Source organism: Palaemon carinicauda, chromosome 43 (assembly GCF_036898095.1).
Source record: "Palaemon carinicauda isolate YSFRI2023 chromosome 43, ASM3689809v2, whole genome shotgun sequence".
Classification (NCBI taxonomy): domain Eukaryota; kingdom Metazoa; phylum Arthropoda; class Malacostraca; order Decapoda; family Palaemonidae; genus Palaemon; species Palaemon carinicauda.
Window position 1 is genome coordinate 46,018,595 of NC_090767.1, and position 7,500 is coordinate 46,026,094.

General features: G+C 36.9%; 1 long non-coding RNA gene across 1 annotated transcript in view; it reads left to right on the forward strand.

The window, feature by feature from the left end:
• Positions 1–7,500, forward strand: part of LOC137633400 (uncharacterized) — a 601,319-nt gene that overhangs the window by 419,586 nt on the left and 174,233 nt on the right. The gene's annotated exons all lie outside the window — the stretch shown is intronic.

Here is a 7,500-nt window from a genome sequence, read left to right on the forward strand (position 1 = left end):
TTTAACTCTTGTTTATTTTCTTTGTTTTTCGAGTCCTTCATGAGAAGAGACACCTGTGCTTACGTCCGAGGAACTCGATTGGTGAAAGACACAGGTCGAGATTGAGGCCTCCCGGACCTACTGCAGCAGCTGGCTTATGTGAGCTTTGTAGAGGATTGCGACACCAATGTTGGACAGCTTTTAGCAGGTGCATTTCTGCCACCTGTGGTGATTTGAAATTCCTGTGTGTTCTCTTCTGCGGTCCGTACTGCCGACGTAGGAATCCCGGCTTCCAGGTGGAGACGGAAGAGACACCGCCGTCAGCACATCCTCGGTATAATCGTTTGCGGGAGCTTTGGAGCTCGTGGTGATATGTAGGGAATCAGTTGCCAGGTAGGAGATCATATTCACGTTTCTTGGGGTTGGGACCCCATTTCCCTCCGTTAGATGAGGAGCTCTGCTGAGCTGCACTCCCTACGGTAGCTAAATCTTTACACAAATCAATTAACAACTCCACACCCAAGCAAATGGCTTATAACTCCAGGGAAGGGATGGACTTAGTATTAGACTGTCTGTTTATCAGCCTGTTTTTGGCTAATAAAAAATTTGTTTGGCCAGTATCAACGTTCTCTATATACAGAACAGTTCCATATATCATACTGCTAGCATCTACACAAGCAAGAAGTCTGTATTGTCCATCTCTTTCCCCAACAAATCTTTGAACAACAATTTCAGGAGTAGAGATAGCTTGCCTTGCAATGCATTTCCATTCTTTTAGCTTTTCAGCAGGTAAAATATCATTCCATCCTAATGACTTATCACACTGTAAACCATGCATAAATAGCCTTGCCCTATTAAATACTGGACCATTGATATTATACAAATCAAAGGTTGAAGCAATGGACTTGAGGATGGACCTCTTCGTACTTGCCGAAGCTTCCAAAACAATGGGAAAAGTTGAAAGGGTATCCAACTCCCTATTCCATTTCAAACCTAAAAGTTTAACTTCCTTAAATGTATTTTGATCCCAGTCTGAGTCAATGACTTCTTGAAGTGGCCCATCATTGGTGACAATTTGTTGCAATTCTATCCTATAAGGAGCAAATATATTTGTTAGCCGAGTATAGGCCCATTCCAAGGTATCCGAATCTTTGCAGGTATAAGCTCCATTATCCATATAAAACAACTGATAAAGCAATTTCTCCATATTTTTTACCTCTTGAGTATCATCCTCCACATCCAAAACCAGTATCTTATAGAGACTCAACATCAAAATTGTAGGGCTACATCTTAAACCAAAACTCAATTCAAGATTCTTGTAACCAGCTAAAGAAAAATCTTTCTTCTTCACACTTCTAACCCAAAGAAAAAGTAATTTATTCTGATCTGAAGGTCTAAGTGCTATCTGATTAAAAGCCTTTTTGAGATCAAAGCACAATATCCTCGAACCAAATCGTAAGTGAAGTAAGGCTGAACTTAACTTTTGGTTTAACGACGGCCCTGGATGAATTGCCTGGTTATGGCTTACTGTCATGGGTTTTCTAGGGTCCGCCTCAAATATGTTTGATAGAAATACTACTCTGCATTTTGTAGTCTCTCGATCAAGTTTAAACACCCACATGTGGGGTAAAAAACTATGTTCAGGATGTTCAGTTAGGTAATGCTTAAGGTTTGGGATCTTTTCAATTATTCCTAAATTTTCTTGTTCTTTAATGACTTCATCCACGAGTTTCAGATGCATCTCCCTTTTGCTAAGCTTCTTTAAATTTGACTTTAACACTGCTTCAGCTAGTTTATATTTTTTACCAAGTAAGTGGCCCACCTTACTGTTCCATAGCAGAGGCATTGATATTCTTCCATCCTCATTAACAGTGGCATTGTTAAGTGCATATCTTACTATAGAATTATTGAGTTCCACAGATGTCTCATTCTCTTCCTTATCATAATTAAGGATCCTTTTGCAGTCATATTCCAACATTTGCTCGGTGCCCCTTTGTAGTGCTTGCTCATTTATGCCCCCGTTCTCATTTAAAACTAGAAAATTAGCTTCTACCACCATTTCCGCATGCTCCAATATAGATTCATCATTAAATTTACCTAATCCAAGGCCAATGGAATCAAGAGAGCCTACATCCAACTGAGCAACATCAGACTTGCAAGTAATTGAAGTTTCAACTGCACTTAAATCAGGAGGGCAATGTACATTTTTTAACATTGTGTCAACATTACCAAGAAGCATCACTCCAAAAGAAGTTTGAAAGTATACTGAAGGAGTATCCTGTCCAAACCTAACTGTTGACGCCATAGTGCAGTGAGCAGAGTTAGTGCCTAGGATGAAATCTATACTATTTAACTTATCCACATTATTTAGCAACTGTTTATCTGCAAGGGTGTAGCCATTAGCAGAGAAATGGCTTGCCACCCTGAACAAATGTGGCAACTTCAAATTTATATTTTATATAAGGTACACATAGGGCCTCCACCTTAAAAATTTCCTGTCCTAATTTTAAATTCAGTTCCACAACCTTTGTATTATATGATTTAGCAGAGTTAAAACCATTAACAGTAAGACTCGCATTTCTCCTCAAAACTTTGAACGGAATCTTAACGGCTCTATCCGTAATAAAATTACACTGACAGCCCGAGTCTTGCAAACCTCTTATTTGGGTATGGTCCTCTAGTTGACAAGTGAAAGTTAGTAGAGCAGATCTATTACCATAGCACTGGAGAGCATCCACTAAAAATACTACCCCCGTGGAAACCTTTTCAGATTTCTCATTAACTAAATTGGAGTTTTTATTAAGACTTCTAACATTGACTACCTCTCCTTTTGGGGAATCTTTTTTAATGCAGAGAAAGGTGAAATGCCAGCCATTACAACCTCTGCATTTCTTATGAAGTCTAAATTTGCACAAACCCGCAGAATGAGAGGAACTGGCACACTTAAGGCAATCTCCTATCTCTTTCAGCTTATCCACCTTTGCCTTATTACTATTATAAACCGGGCACTTGAAAACTTGGTGATCATCAGTTGCTCTGTCATAAGCACATAAAGAGCATTTCACCTTAGTAGGCTGCCCTTCAACATTCACATTAGAGGCTAGATTAACAGTCTCTGAAGTTTTGGGTAACTTTTTAACTTTTGTATCAATTTTCTGAGATGCTATGGCATATTGTTCACATGCTTCAAAAATGTTATCATTAATTTCTGAAAGGGAGGGCCTCGTCTTATTGGTAATATTTACTAGCTGAGATTGGAAGGTGCTGTTCATGCCATTCCAAAAGAAGTAGTTCAAAAAATCGTCCACTTCCATTTTCAACAACTTAACAGATTCCATGAAATTTTTCATCTGACCAACGTACGCAAATGGATCTGTTTGGTAAGGCATCTGTCAACTGTTTTATTAACGTAAACTTCTGAAACTCAGGGGATGCTAAAGAAGACCTTAAAATTCATTTTGCATCTTCATATGTCTGATTGTCTGTTTCAAGTGAATTGAGTAGTATGGATGCACGACCTGACACTTGTTGCTTCAGCAGCAGTAATTTGTCTCTCTGAGTGTACTTGAAGGTTTTAATAACCTCTTCAAATTCAGAGAGAAATTTCTCTATATTTTCTCCCTCTACACTTTTAAATGCTGGTAAAGGAGCTGTAGGGTTTTTCAAAAGGCTTCTAGCTTCTTCAAGTACAGAATGGGGAGGAACTGAATCTTTAGTAGCCTCAAGGGTAGCTATAAAAAAGTTTATTTTATCCAAGTAGCTCTCACAAGCTTCAAACTCAATATTCAATTTTGATTCATCTTCCTCTTCTGCCCATAATAACTTAGCTATTTTAGAATTATAAACCTTCAGCTCTTCAGCAAATCCATGAAATTTAGAGATAAGTGATCGCCGTTCAACTTCTGAACCCAATTTACATAGTTCAATTCGATTAACATTCTTAGTCACTTGACTGTGGATGTATTTCCGAGAATTTATCAAAAGCGATAATTCAGACATCTTTGCTGATTGCTATTAAAACAATATTTCAGACAATCACAGATCAATCTATAGAGCAAATCTAACCCAACAGAGTTTAAATGTGCGGCGTCCCTGTATAACCTATTATCTAATCTACCTGGACCCTCTACTCTGAACAAATAATTCTTGAAACTCAACTTATTAATAAATTTATTGAGATAACGCCTCATTAACTTGAATTCTTCCACGCATTGGCTATCAAACCGATTTCTCCTTTCATAGAATCGGATTTCAATTTGAGATGCAATTATACAAGATCTTGGTAACCTGGATCTCAGAATCTTGTAAAATTCTTTGCAATTATTCTTTACCACTGTCAAATCTACACGAGACTTCAAATCATTACCTCCTAAAATTACCAACAAATAATCGGGGTTATACGTGAAAACATCTTCTAGGAGAGCTAGATTATTCAAAAAATAATTAAATGTAGCACCAGGAAAACCAAAAACTGAACATCAAAAGATATCTGTTCAATCACAATTGTTGAGCTATCAACCGTAAGCTCCAAATCTCTAACATAAGAATGTCCTAGAATTGACAGTTTCATGACAATACCAAAACCAAAATTTAAACTAGGTAAAATTCAAGGACACCTTCAATTATAAATAAAATTTTAACACTGATAAATTCGAAAATTCTCGTACTTTCGTCATTCTCTCCGCCAATCCTACACTCAACAAGACCAACCAGCAACCAATTTCTTACTCGAGCCCCACGTTGGGAGCCATCTTGAAAATTGTACGACGGAAGGAATAAAAAAAGTCCATTAAAAAAGGTTCACTTTAATGAAATGTTGAACTTCCATATGAAGTTAAATTTAGAACTGGTTGCTGGTGGGCTTGTTGACGTAGAGAAGGATTTTCCTGTGTCAGAAGTAACTACAGGTATGCTGTCTTCCTTCTCCTACCCTCTTCGCTTTTCAAGAAACCCTGAGGACATAAACGAAATACTATTTTCAAAAGGTAAAGGCAAGTTCTGCTAAATCACTCAATTCAATAACTGTAGTAAAATGAAAATAAGATTTTTGAGGTAAAGGCGCAAGCTCTGCTATTTCATTCAAGTCACTAAACTCAGTAGTTAACTTTACAATTAAATTAAATTCTGAGAAATAAAAAATATATAGCCTACATATTCTGCCTCCAATTTAACGTGGCAACCACCTAAGCACGAAAGGCCCAATGATCCGAAAACTTCGGCGTAAAGTAAACATAACATAACATTGGCTAATTAAGTAAAAACTGCCTCTAATCCAAAAAACTTTCATATGGTAACACGCAAAGTTACAGCAGTGATAAATTATGAATAGTTTAAATACCAAATCCACAGGGTTTATTAATTGGGAATTGAGCAAGGGAATATTTATCCACGATAAACAAATTGACAGGGAATCACTTTAGAAGTCAGCATAACTTTCGTAATGACATACCTTATCAATTCAATTCCTCGGAAATTTGGCGAAGATAGTGTCCTGATGTTACGACGCTTATGGCTGGTCTTGTCTTGTGCAGGATGGCAGAGAAAAGTGAGTTTATGCTACTCCTCCATTATAGGACTTCGACAAACTCTGGATATAATTAACTCCTGTAATATCCAGCCGTCCGTCCAGTACGAAAACCTTCTTTCAACTCCCTTCTCTCTGCTGGCGATGTTTCCTCTAGAATTCGTATTACTGTAAAAACAAGACCACCAGCAGATAGTTCCGAAAGGGTTGTTAAGTAGTTTACGCCTCAAAGGATTTACCGTCATAACGAAAATATACAATATGCTAGGTTTCCCTTCAAGCGTAAACTACCATTAATTATAGTAATAATAATCCATAAGTTATCACTGGGTAACACAGGTTTACCCAGAAAGAAAATTGAAAATTAATAAACATGGAATATATGATTTGCTAACCAATTAGCAATAACAAAAGGAACAATAACATTAATTAAACAGAATTTCCAACAATATATATATATATATATATATATATATATATATATATATATATATATGTATATATATAAATTATATATATATATATATATATATGTATATATATATATATATATATATATATATATATATATATATATACATATATATACATAATCCTTAAATAATTTTATGAGTTTATTCATTAATATGCCATTCTACATACTGGAATATGAGTTACTCAATCATCGTTTATTCAAATTGACGCAGATAAAAAGGATTTTCATGAGAATATTTCATTTCCGAAAAGCATTTCCGAAGATGCTGTCCGAATATGCTGGGTGCCGAGGAAGGGAATAAATCCTTTGAATGGGCAAAACCTCCTGAGAGATAATGACAAGAAAGGTGAGGTGTTCAAATTTCTATCTGATAAGATTTTACGAGTGGCCAAACCAAAAGTGGTCATTGCGATGCTGTTAGCAGCTGCACTATTTATCTGGCTAGGGTGACACCATGATGAAGCTGACACTCAAATTATTGTCCATTTAAGGCGGTCAATGAAAACAGGCAGCAAAGTCCTTATAGTCTAAGCTTTTGCAGTCAGTTTTCTAGGCACAATAGGAGCTAGGTTTGCAACAGCTGTAGGTAGCTTTTGGTCAAGAAAAGAACCGTGGGGTTATGTACATGGCGAATGTTTCACTCGTGCAGATATAAAAACAGAAAAAAGGGATTATCTTCCATGCGATCAGGGACTGTGATGTCGTCTGTGGCAGATTGTAGACGTCTGCTTGGCAAACATAGGCTATTTTTTTATGAGCCTTCCGTTGTCTTGAGCACACGCAGTCAGTAGACACGGGTAGTGGATGCTGGATACCTAAAGACTCTGGAGAAGATTGTGGTCATCATGATATTCGACAGACATGTTTGTTCGGAAGCAGAGACCATACAAAGCGATTCATCCAACCTGAACAGTACCAGGGGAGCTACATCTGGAGTCAGTCCACTATACGTCAACCAAAAATGCCGACTCCAGCCAATTAGGACTGGAACAAGAAAATAGATCTGTGGCTGATAATCTGGACAAAACTTAAACCCATTGCACAGAGTGGCCAGTAGCTTGCCAAGTCGGAATGCTGCCGTTAATGCAAATGATATTGTTTTTTTTTTCCGACGTGCGTGGCACAGGAAAGCTACAGATGCGATATTTAAAAACAATGTTATTCTCAGCCAGGCAAAAAATCCATATGTGATATGTGATAAATAAGTACAAGCCTACTGTGTACATGTACATCTAATGATATATTTGGCTAATGGTGCTATTATATGGACAATTCTTCCCCAAAGTATGATTCGGGACTAATGTTTTAGTACACAAAAGCTATGAAATAAGTATATAGGTCTGAATTCAAATTCCACACAGTATATAAATCAAGATTTCACACTAGCATCCTTCAAATGGGATAAGTATATGATTTTACTGTGAAATATAATATATCAGTATATAAAATGGTGTCTATCTTGCAAAGAAATGGTCACCTTTAATCATTTTTAGCCAGCTAATGGTTTTATCGAAAGACCACT